This window comes from Lissotriton vulgaris, chromosome 5 (assembly GCF_964263255.1).
Source record: "Lissotriton vulgaris chromosome 5, aLisVul1.2, whole genome shotgun sequence".
Lineage (NCBI taxonomy): Eukaryota > Metazoa > Chordata > Amphibia > Caudata > Salamandridae > Lissotriton > Lissotriton vulgaris.
The window spans coordinates 406,705,303-406,717,782 of NC_141693.1; the positions used below are offsets into that span (position 1 = coordinate 406,705,303).

Sequence of the window (12,480 nt, forward strand, 5' to 3'; positions counted from 1 at the left end):
AATAGTGTAGCATTGCATAGAGTAATGTAATGTAACACAACTAACATAAAATAACATAAGAGCATAGGATACTATAAATACAACAAAGTTAAGCATCACATTGTGTAATCTAATGTGATACAGCACACAATAACACAACATGAATTTTTTTCTGATAGGTAAGGCAATGTCTTATGACGTAAATAATTAATTTACTCTCTTAATTTCTATGCAGGTAAGTACTTAATCAATAATAACTCAATCGGAAAGAAAGAACCAGAGTCCGTGGTGTTAGAGTTCTTAGGGGTTTTATTCCTCAAAAAGGAATGGTCAGGACCATAATATCATGTTCTTCCCACCGCAGGGGTGGAAGAAGGGATAGAGCGCGCTACATTTTATTGACAGTACATAGCTTATATACTTAATTCATGTCATAAGAAACAGTATAGTAGGCGTAACAGCTGAGAGAAGACAAGATAACAGTATACACGTGTTACTAGTACGTAATCAAGAGGCGTGGACTAGGCGTGAACTGGAGGTGTGTGCTAGAAACGTCACAGATGGGTGTCACAAAGGGGTGGCACTAACGGAAATGTTGCAATGTCAGCAGAAATCGGAAGCTTGGATGCGCGCGCAGCTGCATGACGTGTGATAGACGTGAGACTGGAGGGGTGCAGGGGACTTGACATTTACACTGACGGAAAGAGACAGAAGTCTGGCATGTCAGATCAACTTGTACTTCTATCATATCTGATATCTGATGTTTAGGAACCATATTATCTGGACGGAAAGGTCTCTAGGGCAGAAGCCATTCTATACTAACTGTGGATGCGTGTATAAGCGCCTAAGTGTCTGCATGAGAAGCGTGGGGGCACGGGGCCTTCCATGGAAGCATGGTAACAGAAGCTATGAATTACTTGCACTGAGACAGGTCGGCCCTTTGGCTCTGCAGCTGGGGAGGATGTTTACTGAAACTAGTAGGCAGGAATGCATTTTTCGAGGAGCGGAACAGATAACTCGAAGGTTATAGTCAGTCTTGGCAGAAAGCAGGCTGAGCTGAGCGCGAGGGGCCGCGCTGGAAGTAAGTCAGAGTTCACGGGTACAGAGGCAGCCTGGGCTGAGGCTGTCAGAGTCAGAAGCCAGAAAAGAGGCTCGATGGCAGAAATTCAGGGCCTACTTTGCCAGAGCAGGAAAACATGTAAAGTACACTACAAAAAGACGGTGGCATAGCATACTTAGGAACGGACTATTTAATCCATAAGGGGCGGATCTGAAAGAGGACAAGTTAACGTTGGACGCAAATGTGTTTGCGTCTTCATAGCTGGCACAGGAGGGAAGTTACATGCACTGTAAGCTGGTACATGGAGTCGGTGGGGTACGCGCTAGGAAACACAACTTGACCATAAAATTTATATTTCCTCATTCCCTCCTTGTTCCCTACGGACCCTTCATGATATATCGATCCTCATGAATCGATCAGTTTGTTCTTGTAACATCATTTGTTCTTCTTTCTTTCGTTTACGTTTTGAGAGAAAACTGGATTGTTCAATACAAGAGGTGGCACACAGTCCACAAATCGCTGGCCCGCACTGCAGGCACAGGCAGCAACTGAATACTAGGACTAGGCCAATGCCTAGGAAGGATAGGATCTTCCATCCCCAAGCGGTTAACGTTGTCCAGAACCAACCGGACCAAGTCCAGGTGCCTGGATTCTGATGTATCTGATTTGCAATTTTATGGAGACGTGTAATAGCTTGATATACAGATGGTGCGTTTTGTGGTATGAAAACACAGCAACTTGACCCGATGACCTTACAGGCTCCACCTCTATCTGCCAAGATGACGTCAATGACAAGACGATTCTGAAGGACAACAACCCGCATGGCGGACTGTTCTTCTGTTAAGTTACCTAGGGCGGAGGCAGTTTCATTCACTACTGCTTCAAGTGTTCTGGTTAATCTGCGTATTAATTTACTATTCTGAACAGGTCCTAAGAAGAAAAAGAATCCTTTATTAAAATCGGTGTACTGTTCCCATGCCGTTTCTGTGTAGTCGACAAGTGGGATATCTCTTCTGGGTCTATTCTTTACTAGATTTGTATTTCTGTGGTAATCAGGAGGAGCTAGGAAAACGGGTGGCAGAAGGAATGCAATGTAACAGGTACCATCCCAATCTGGAGGTAGGCGTATGTATGCGGTATGACCACAAACAAAATAAGAATGACGAATAGCTTTAAAGGACGATTTTCCATGATCACTGAATTCGATCACAGTAGTGCATTTACTATGACCTAAATGTACTGAACCTTTCTTCCTGATACATAATTCGCCAGTGACTGGCAATACTGACATTGTGGGTATAACAGGTGCGGCTTCGGATTCAACAGTAAGAATCATAAGGCTAATTGTATAATTACCTAATCCATACACTTCATTTTCTAGATCAGTTCCTATTCTGGTGGGGAGTCCCTCCTTATCAGGGTAACAGACGTCGAGCAGGACCAAGTTCAGGTTTCCCCAAACCCAGCCCCCGTCGAAAACAGCAATATCAGGATCTAAGGAATTAATTATTTTAAACCATGCACCGCAGGAGCCATTGTGAGTGAACGGGTACGGAAAGAGGGGCAGAGCTCCCTTGAAATTCTGGTAGGGAGGGAGTCGGCCACATATCCAGCAATCTGTAGCATTGTTAGTTTGATGGGAATGGTGTAGCATACTAATGAATGTGTTGTTGCGCAGCGCAAGTCTGTAGGAGAGTTCGTGTGGAGGTAACTCACTAAAAGAATGTTCAGCAGATACATTGTAAACAGATTGTTCACGCTTGAAAATAGGGTAGTAGATAGGTAGTAAGATGCTAGCAACAATAATTAAAATACTCAGAATAAACATGATTAATAGTGTCACTATACAGTGACTACGAAGTGATTTACAATATGTACGTTTCTTGAATTCTCTCTCTCTATCTCGATCTAGGGGATACATGTCAGAAACTATTTAACCGATTCACCTAGGGGAGGACTTAAACAATTAAACTGTCTGACTTGCTAGATCGGAGTTTCGACCGATACTCCTCTTGGGGAGTTTTTTCTCGTTCAGATACTGTAAAGTCTTTTGGCTCAACACAGTCTTTGGTGGGGGTGGACGAGTCTCGGTCTGGTTTCAGTTCATGGAATTTTTTCACATGACTCGTATGCACCCACCCCTTTCTCCCTTCGATCTTCACGGCGGTCCTCGTGGTGAGAAGGACGGTCTTCGGCGATTTCCAGCGGGGCTCCAGCGGGCTCTTCCTATCAAAGTTTCGCACCAATACTAGGTCCCCAGGATGGACATCATGTGGTTTTACATCAGTGTTGTCGGGGAAAGCTGCGGCAACCTGTGAACGACACGATTGGAGTGCAGACATCAAGGAGGCAAGGTAATCTGTCAACATATTACAATCAACATCAGTAATTTTTTTCGGAATGGGCGTCCCCCACATATTCGGTGGTCTGCCAAAAACCACTTCGTACGGGGATAGCCCTGATCTCGAATGGGCAACCATTCTCATATAGAATAGTGCCACTGGCAGGGCGACTATCCAGTCGACCCCTTTCTCCTGACATATTTTTGCGAGGCGGATCTTTAGTGTCTGGTTATGCCTTTCTACAAGGCCTGCGGCTTCAGGATGTCGGACACAATGGAATTTCCACTGGTATCCTAGCAATAAAGAAACTTCTTTCATTAATGCGGATGAGAATGGCTGACCGTTATCTGAGTACACGACACGAGGCAAGCCGTACCGTGGGAAAAATTCACGAACCAACTGCCTGGCAGTGGTCGGAGCAGTGTAATCTGGGACTGGGTATGCTTCGGTCCAGCGGGACAGAGCACAAACAACTACAAGAACATATTTAAATCCTCGACAACGGTCCATCTGGATATAATCCATCTGGAGGACTTCAAAAGGGTGATCGGGAGGATGAAATCCACCTTGCTCTACAGGGACGCTTTTACCTGGATTGAACTGACAACAGATCATGCAAGTACGCACTTTCTGTTTCGCTGCTGCTCGTAAGTGTTTATTGTTCCAAAGATTTTGTAAACTGTCTAGCATCGCTTTCTCTCCTAGATGTGCTGGACTATGTGCTGTATTAATCATGACTTGAACCATAGAGTCAGGGAGAAACCATGTAGATTTTCCCTTCGTCATCCAACCTTGATCTGTTTGGATCCCTCCTAGTTCAATCCATTTCTTTATTTCTTCTGGGGTAGCATGGGTCTGAATATCGATAACATCTAGTGTGGGATCTCTGACTGTCATACAGTGTGTCGGTCCTGTTGTCTTTGCCATGTCAGTTGTCTGAGTGTGAGTCAATGCTGTATGTTTTGCTGTCTGGTCTGCCAGGTCGTTACCCTGGGAAACAGAATCTGTGACTTTAGTATGTGCTTTACACTTCATGACGGATATTCCTGAGGGCAGATGTATTGCTTCTAACAGTGCTTGAATGAGGGGACCATGTTGGTTTCTGTATTTCGTGAGGAGGTGCTGAATCATGTATACACCTGCTAATTTCTGTTCGTCTGGGGAAAGGTTCAGAAACGTCTGTGCTAAAGTGTCGTCATTATATATGTCTGGATTTTCGGCCCATAATATGGCTGACCGGGCTAGTTCTTGTTCATCCATTGAATTGAGTACATGGTACCCCATTCTTTCTCGTAGTCTTTTATCAGTCTCCTGGAACTGATGTTCAGAAGAATTCGGGTTGGTTAAAGCAGAGAGAAAAACTCCCTTGTTTTCCGGACGGATGCCCTTCCTAAGGTAAGTTCCCTTACCTACATATGCTATGGTATCTGCAGTCCTTTCTGGTTCTTCAAGTTCTTCTTCCTCCTCGGAGGAAGCCTTTTCTTTCTCTTTTTGGTGTGCTGCTATCACTGCTTTTCTAATTTTCTTGTACATACTGGCTATGCAAGCCCCCTTGTCATGTTTTCCTTCAGCTATATTTTGACCCCACTTGTTCAGTGCGTCTAATTCACTCTGATCTGTTCCGGGCCTGTCTCGTTCTCTTATTAGACAATTTATGAAAAATCGTAGTATCTGTGCTTGAACGTCAACTTTCTGTTTCTCCATGGCATCCTTGATACTGTCAGGGTCTTTCCCTGTCTGAACAAACTCATATATTCTATCTAGACGGTCCTTCATTCCTACATAGCATAGCAAGATATCAGTAGCAGATCTTAACCGTAGTGATGCCAATATCATTAGATCGTCTTTTCCGGGTACTGGATCATATCTGCAAACTGAAATGTTTTCTTTTAATGCGTCAAGGCGGGGTGACCTGAACGTGAGAGGACTCTGCATATCTCTGAGATTGAATCTGTGTGTTAATGGCGGGGTCCGAAGACCCGCGGTCGCACCTCCTGAAGCGGAGGCTTGGGCATTATCTCCCTGTGGAGTCGGTATCTGAACTTGAATTTGTCGTTTAGTAGGATCAGGTAGACGTGGTTTCGGTAGGTCAATTTTGGGTGCGGGAAGTGGCGGGGCTGGCGGAACGGGGGAGGTCTGTCGCGGTACCGGCGGAGCATGATCTGGGGGCGGGGTGCCACCCCCGTCCCTGTCAGGAGGCACGGCACGAACAGGCAGATTGGTGTAAGCCGGTGCTACATCCTCTAGATAAGAATTTAGGAATATGTCTTTAGTAGTCTTATGCATTACTTTAGTTGGAACTAATGGCGGCGGTAAGTTTTTCGGTATTTCTGATAGGGCCTCAGGTGTACCCTCGGCCGCGAGATACATACCGTTTACGAGATTGTTTCGGGCACGGTCTATTTGTTCTGTTTTTACTCGGATCCCTTCAGTAACTAATTCGTTTTCTTGGGCTTTTTCTGATTCTTTAAGTCTGTCTTCTCTACGGAGTGCTTTCTCAGCACGCTTATGTGATTCCTTACGCCAAAATTCTATGGCGTCTTTCTGAGATTGTCTAGCTTTCTTTTTCCATAATGCTTCTTCTACCTTCATGATGCACTCGGCATCCCATGTTCCGGTAGCGGGCCATCTGTGTCTTTCGTCTAGATGCTTGGTATAGTCGGCCCATAAGTCTAGATACAATATGGCATCTATGCCATGTTTATGATACATAAAGTTACCTGGAGTGTCCCTAGGGGGAATAGGAATTTCTTCCTCCAGTATCCCTTTCCTAGTTCCTATCTGCTTTAACTTGTTGAAAAACGGCATCTTGTTTACTTATTACTGAATACTCAATCCTTACTACTTAATACTGGATACAGCTAGTTTATACAAGAAACACAATAATGCACATTAAAAACGGTCACATTCATACCACGACATTAATCACATGAAAAGACATTTGAGACATAGATGACTACCCCCTATACTGGATGTACTGCTAAACAGTACAGATACACTGGTGTAACAGTGCAGAAATTCAGAAATTCAGAATACTAGATATACTGCTAAACAGTACAGATACACTGCCTAAAAACAGTGCAGACCGGACTTGTGTACCCAAACCCGTCTAGATACGTCCCAGCAATGGTACTCACCGGGAAGCACGGAAACAGAAGGCCTCGGAAAACTCGACTGGACTGGACTCGACTCGGCTCGACTTCGGAAAACTTCGGAAAACTTCGGAAAACTGGTGGGCCTCTTGACACCTCGGACCTTGCTTCTTTCGGCTAGGCTCTGGTCGGGATCCTCCGCACTCCTCACCGCCTCGTCTGGGCACTGATCGCAGTCTTCGTCACCTCCGTGGGTCAGAGGGAGATGCAGGAAATCCTGCCGGTACGCGTAGTTTCCATCTAACTGATGGCAGGGGACATAGCTTGCAACGCACCAACCGGCGCGTGAGGTGGGGGAGGGGTCCCTGTTCGGGCGCCAAAATGACGTAAATAATTAATTTACTCTCTTAATTTCTATGCAGGTAAGTACTTAATCAATAATAACTCAATCGGAAAGAAAGAACCAGAGTCCGTGGTGTTAGAGTTCTTAGGGGTTTTATTCCTCAAAAAGGAATGGTCAGGACCATAATATCATGTTCTTCCCACCGCAGGGGTGGAAGAAGGGATAGAGCGCGCTACATTTTATTGACAGTACATAGCTTATATACTTAATTCATGTCATAAGAAACAGTATAGTAGGCGTAACAGCTGAGATAAGACAAGATAACAGTATACACGTGTTACTAGTACGTAATCAAGAGGCGTGGACTAGGCGTGAACTGGAGGTGTGTGCTAGAAACGTCACAGATGGGTGTCACAAAGGGGTGGCACTAACGGAAATGTTGCAATGTCAGCAGAAATCGGAAGCTTGGATGCGCGCGCAGCTGCATGACGTGTGATAGACGTGAGACTGGAGGGGTGCAGGGGACTTGACATTTACACTGACGGAAAGAGACAGAAGTCTGGCATGTCAGATCAACTTGTACTTCTATCATATCTGATATCTGATGTTTAGGAACCATATTATCTGGACGGAAAGGTCTCTAGGGCAGAAGCCATTCTATACTAACTGTGGATGCGTGTATAAGCGCCTAAGTGTCTGCATGAGAAGCGTGGGGGCACGGGGCCTTCCATGGAAGCATGGTAACAGAAGCTATGAATTACTTGCACTGAGACAGGTCGGCCCTTTGGCTCTGCAGCTGGGGAGGATGTTTACTGAAACTAGTAGGCAGGAATGCATTTTTCGAGGAGCGGAACAGATAACTCGAAGGTTATAGTCAGTCTTGGCAGAAAGCAGGCTGAGCTGAGCGCGAGGGGCCGCGCTGGAAGTAAGTCAGAGTTCACGGGTACAGAGGCAGCCTGGGCTGAGGCTGTCAGAGTCAGAAGCCAGAAAAGAGGCTCGATGGCAGAAATTCAGGGCCTACTTTGCCAGAGCAGGAAAACATGTAAAGTACACTACAAAAAGACGGTGGCATAGCATACTTAGGAACGGACTATTTAATCCATAAGGGGCGGATCTGAAAGAGGACAAGTTAACGTTGGACGCAAATGTATTTGCGTCTTCATAGCTGGCACAGGAGGGAAGTTACATGCACTGTAAGCTGGTACATGGAGTCGGTGGGGTACGCGCTAGGGAACACAACTTGACCATAAAATTTATATTTCCTCACTTATTGTGAGTATGTCCGTGGCTCCATGCATTTTTGTAAGATAATTTTCCCTGGGTACTCAATTGTGTCCCTCTAGCTAGAAATAACTGTCCAACATCAGAAGCCCTCTCAAAATGTCCTGGTCTTCTAACAGTCTTAAAACCTACACTGGTTAGTTTTGGCAGCCCTAGTGTCTGTATGATAGGACCCTAAAAATGGACACCCTTGGGAATGACTTTTAATTTACTAAGTCCAAACGAGGCCTGGATCACTTTCTTTAATATGGACATTTTTGCAAGCTTTGTCTGCATTGAACATGTCGCCTCTCCCCCCGACCATCTAAATCTAAGCCTATCAGCTTATATACAAAACACAAAATAAAACTAATGTGTATTTTACAAATCTTACAAAATCTTTACTTTCACAAACATAAAGAATGCAATTGGGACACAGCAAAAGATCAATTTGAACCAGATAAGAAAGAAAAGTCACAGATTTATAGATGTTCTTTCTGCTTAAAAAACGTAAAAATTCATAATGCTATGCTCTTAGAGTCTGTATTATGATGAGACTCAAAAGTATACATTTTATAACCCAAAAGAAGCAAGTGATCCAGTACCGTGCAAACTGCCATTATTACACCAGATTGTTGCCCTACCATTACTGCAGCCCTCACCCAAGAACACAGTAGAGTGAATCAGTGAATGCAAACTATTTATACTAATATATATTGTTGTTTAAAGCACTTTCTAGGTGTTTAGTGTTAATCTCTTTGGTTAAGTACTGTGCTCCTCTACTCGGAGTGTGCAACTGCATGTGTATCTGGTATGCTGACATTTATTTTGGCCCTAGCATCATGCCAATGTAGTGTGGACGCAGGAGATTAGGACTGTCCCTGATTATGTTAGATCCTGGACCTGATCTGTGACCTGGAGGGGCATACCAAGAGTATCTCTGTCAAAAACACAGTGGTGGAAGCATACTGTGTGTTTGAGATTAACAGTGTAACTGGACATTTATAATTATGTTATTGAAAGTGTGGCCACCAGGCAAATCATTTGTAAAATGTTTGTTATATGTATGTCCAGAACCTTCGCTGGCATTCTACATATTGAAGGCATTTGTGAGTAGTGTGCATGTAGCAACATATGCAGTAGAGTAGTAAGGATTTGTGTGAGTCTGTGAGATTCATTTTGGATGCCCCTGGTTTGGCACAGCTCAGGGTAGAGGAGGACAGCTTCCCTAGTCAGTTGGAAAGCACTGCCTGCATTTCTGTGGCTGGAGGCTGGTGAACTAAAGTGACGAGGATGGGGACAGGGCTAACTTTAGAAATCCCATGTGGACTTTTGATGGCAAGAGGATGATTTTTTTTAATTGCAATACCATTTGGCTGATGTTAGGACTCAAGGGAGGAACTGCAGTTTCTATTGTGTTGTGTGAGGACATTTCTAGGTCAGGCCTGTCTCTTTGTCTACCTCCATTACTTCTTCGGAGAGGCTGATGGCATCCAGGTGCAGAAACCTCACACTTCATTGAACTTGTGTTATGGTTTTTCCAATATGGAGATGGTTCGAGTGCTAACTGCTGTGAAAAGCATCAATCTAAACAAATGCTGTGTCTGGAGAGCAAGGAAAAAAGAAGAAAGGCTGGGTCCTGTCACTGACCGGCTGGACCACTCTTATTGAAGAAACAAAAACAAATGCCGGACAGTATCAATTAGTAGACACAAGTACACACCTAGTATAGTAAATTGCTAGGCTGACAAACCATTAGTGTTTGGTAACTTGTATTTTTATGAAAAAAAGGTTATGAGAAAAATGCATTAGCATCAAAGTACACACACCGCATTTACAAGGATTCACAAGTACATTGACAATACCATAAACAATACATTAAATCAAAACATACACATATAACAATTGTGATGACGAAAAAATACAGACAACTGTGTAATGCCTCAGAAATTACTCTTTGTTGAGGCACCAATCCTGGATACAAAAATAAACAAGTGGACAGCTGAAATAATAAACTAGCCTACTTGTTTTTACCACCACTAGATACACGTGAAGTTGTTTTTTCAAAATGGTGCAGAAATAGGAAATCACAAGACTATGCAGCACTGTAGAATTGTGTATGAGTTCTATTCCTATTGTGCCCTGATGATTCGGTATCTGGGTGGAGCAGGACGCCGACGCGTTTCGAACCCGTACAAGAATTAGAGGGTTCTCCTCAGGACAAGGATTGGGGAGGTCGTTGTCGCTTATGCTGGAAAATGTCAGGATGCTACCTTGTAATAAATTGTACATGCATCCGTCCGGAATTAATGGATGCGCCTTTATGTATGCGAGTTCAGTTCCAAACTCGGGCAAGCGCGGCAGCCGCCGCGGTCGTTCGAAAGGTTTTAGGAAGTGTCTGGAGAGCAGCAGACAAAGGCCACTTGAAAGGAGTATCACCCCAAACCAGTTCTAAAGTCGTAGACTGTGGAGCCACATCCATGTCCAGAAGTTCTGTATAAAAATGGTACTCAAGCCACCCCACTTTCTCCAGTTCCAAACCCTTCATGACCAAGAAAGGGAGTGCTTCACAAAGTACTCAAAGGATTGCTGTGTGACCACGACCGGTATCTACACGGTAGCCAGTTTTACAGAGGCGAGAGAACATAATTTGAAGTCTGCACTTTCTGCTGGAGAAGCGGGGGTCTGCCTAAATACCTAGAAGCCCTGAGAGAGGGGAGGTGGCTGTCTGGCTGTGTGGGACACCCAGAGCAAGCAGACTTTTTGGCGTGATCTAAGAGTGACTCATGCTAGAGACTGTCCGCCTGGTCTCTCGAACCTAGTTCCTGCCAGGAACCACTCTATGCAAGTGCAGAATTGGCCCAAACAGGGCTGCATCTGCCCTGTAACAAAATCAGAACGGTGCTGCAACTGCCTGTATGACCTAATCTGAGGTGTAACTACATCAATATGAACAAGGCTGCATCTTCTGTGCAACATTGACCTGGTCAGGGCTGTACCTGCTGTACTACCACAGCCCGGGCCACATCTGTGCACTAGGTGCTCGAGCAGCTCAATTGCAAAGAAGGAGCCGGGTTGCTGTACGCTCAGAGATGTGGTTATGGTTGGTCTCCCCAGAGGCCCTGGATGCTGTCCTCAATCATTGGCCTGCATCAGGTAGAACAACAAGGCTGCAGAATATGGTCCGAAAGGAGCATTATTAACTGCTGCATAATCACAAGACCACCAGGGTTAGAAACTTGATCTGACTTCTACTGTGAGCGCATTTGACTTGAGGAGGGCGCTAGAGGGAACACCTGTGCCTCATACCTTTGCAATAAAACTGAAGCAACCAGCAAACATAGGATCACCTGGGGTAGGTTCAATAAAAAAGGAACTGGGAGGGTGTAGCGCCACATGTGGATTGCACCACTGCTGTATTTGACCTGTACCTTAAGTTGCATAGTATAGTATTCAGTACTGCAGTGAAATGAAATGTGTTTTCATTTGCAAGAAGATAAGCACTGTACTGGATATTGAAGTTATCGTTCCTGTTGGTTGACAGTTGGGATTTGAGATTGCATACCCCCACAGTATCTCCTTGAGAGTCCTGTGACTTCTGGTCCTCACTACCCTGAGTGTTAAGTGCCGAAAGAGTTGTGTTTGGCACAGTTTGTAGAGCCAAAGTAGGATGGACACCAAAACACCAGAGGCAAAAGACCTTAAGCTCTTCAAATGGTGCCTAGTACCCCTGCCTACCGTGCAGCTCCCTCGAATGGGGTTTGAGAGGCTGTGAAACCGTTTCATAGTGAGATGAGAATTCCAAGACAGCTGCATGGTAAGCACAACATAATTCTAGTTCCACTGAGGAATGATGATCATATTTCACATAAATGAATACTCACCGCCATACAACAAGAAATGCCATGGTCCCTGATCAGAGGAAAAGGTACTAATCTTTTGAAAGTTCACCTAAAAAGAAAGGTATCTCAATTAATAAACCACATTATGGTTGAATTAAGAAAAACATTACAGTTTTGCAGATTTTAGATGTTCTCTACAGGTGTGACATTGGTGGCTTTATCAAATTACAAGTATACTCTTTTTTCTGTTATTAGTGCTTACCACAAGTATTTATAAAGTTACCAATGGAAAACAGATGTGTTTGGACCTTGTGGAGTCTTTGTATATAAAACAAATCACCATAAACAAATGGCAGGCCTAAGACTTGAATATTGCCCTAGTTTGTCGGGCAAACAGTATTCTAGTTCCCATACAAAATTATTTTGGAGTTCAATAATTGTAAAGTAAACCAAACCGGTGCATTTCAACAAATAGGGACCAGAAAATAAATGCAATTTTACTATATAGAAAAAGATAAGAAATAATCATAGTAGAGGATATAGAGAATATAGAATAAACTGC

The 12,480-nt window shown here is 44.1% G+C and overlaps 1 protein-coding gene across 1 annotated transcript in view; it reads right to left on the reverse strand.

Moving 5' to 3' along the window:
- Positions 1-12,032, reverse strand: part of RHOBTB1 (Rho related BTB domain containing 1) — a 239,380-nt gene extending 227,348 nt beyond the window's left edge. The window contains exon 1 of the mRNA XM_086921770.1: positions 11,961-12,032. The gene's annotated coding sequence lies outside the window, so the exon portion shown is untranslated. The remainder of the gene's footprint in view (positions 1-11,960) is intronic.
- Between the last annotated feature and the right edge of the window lie 448 nt (positions 12,033-12,480).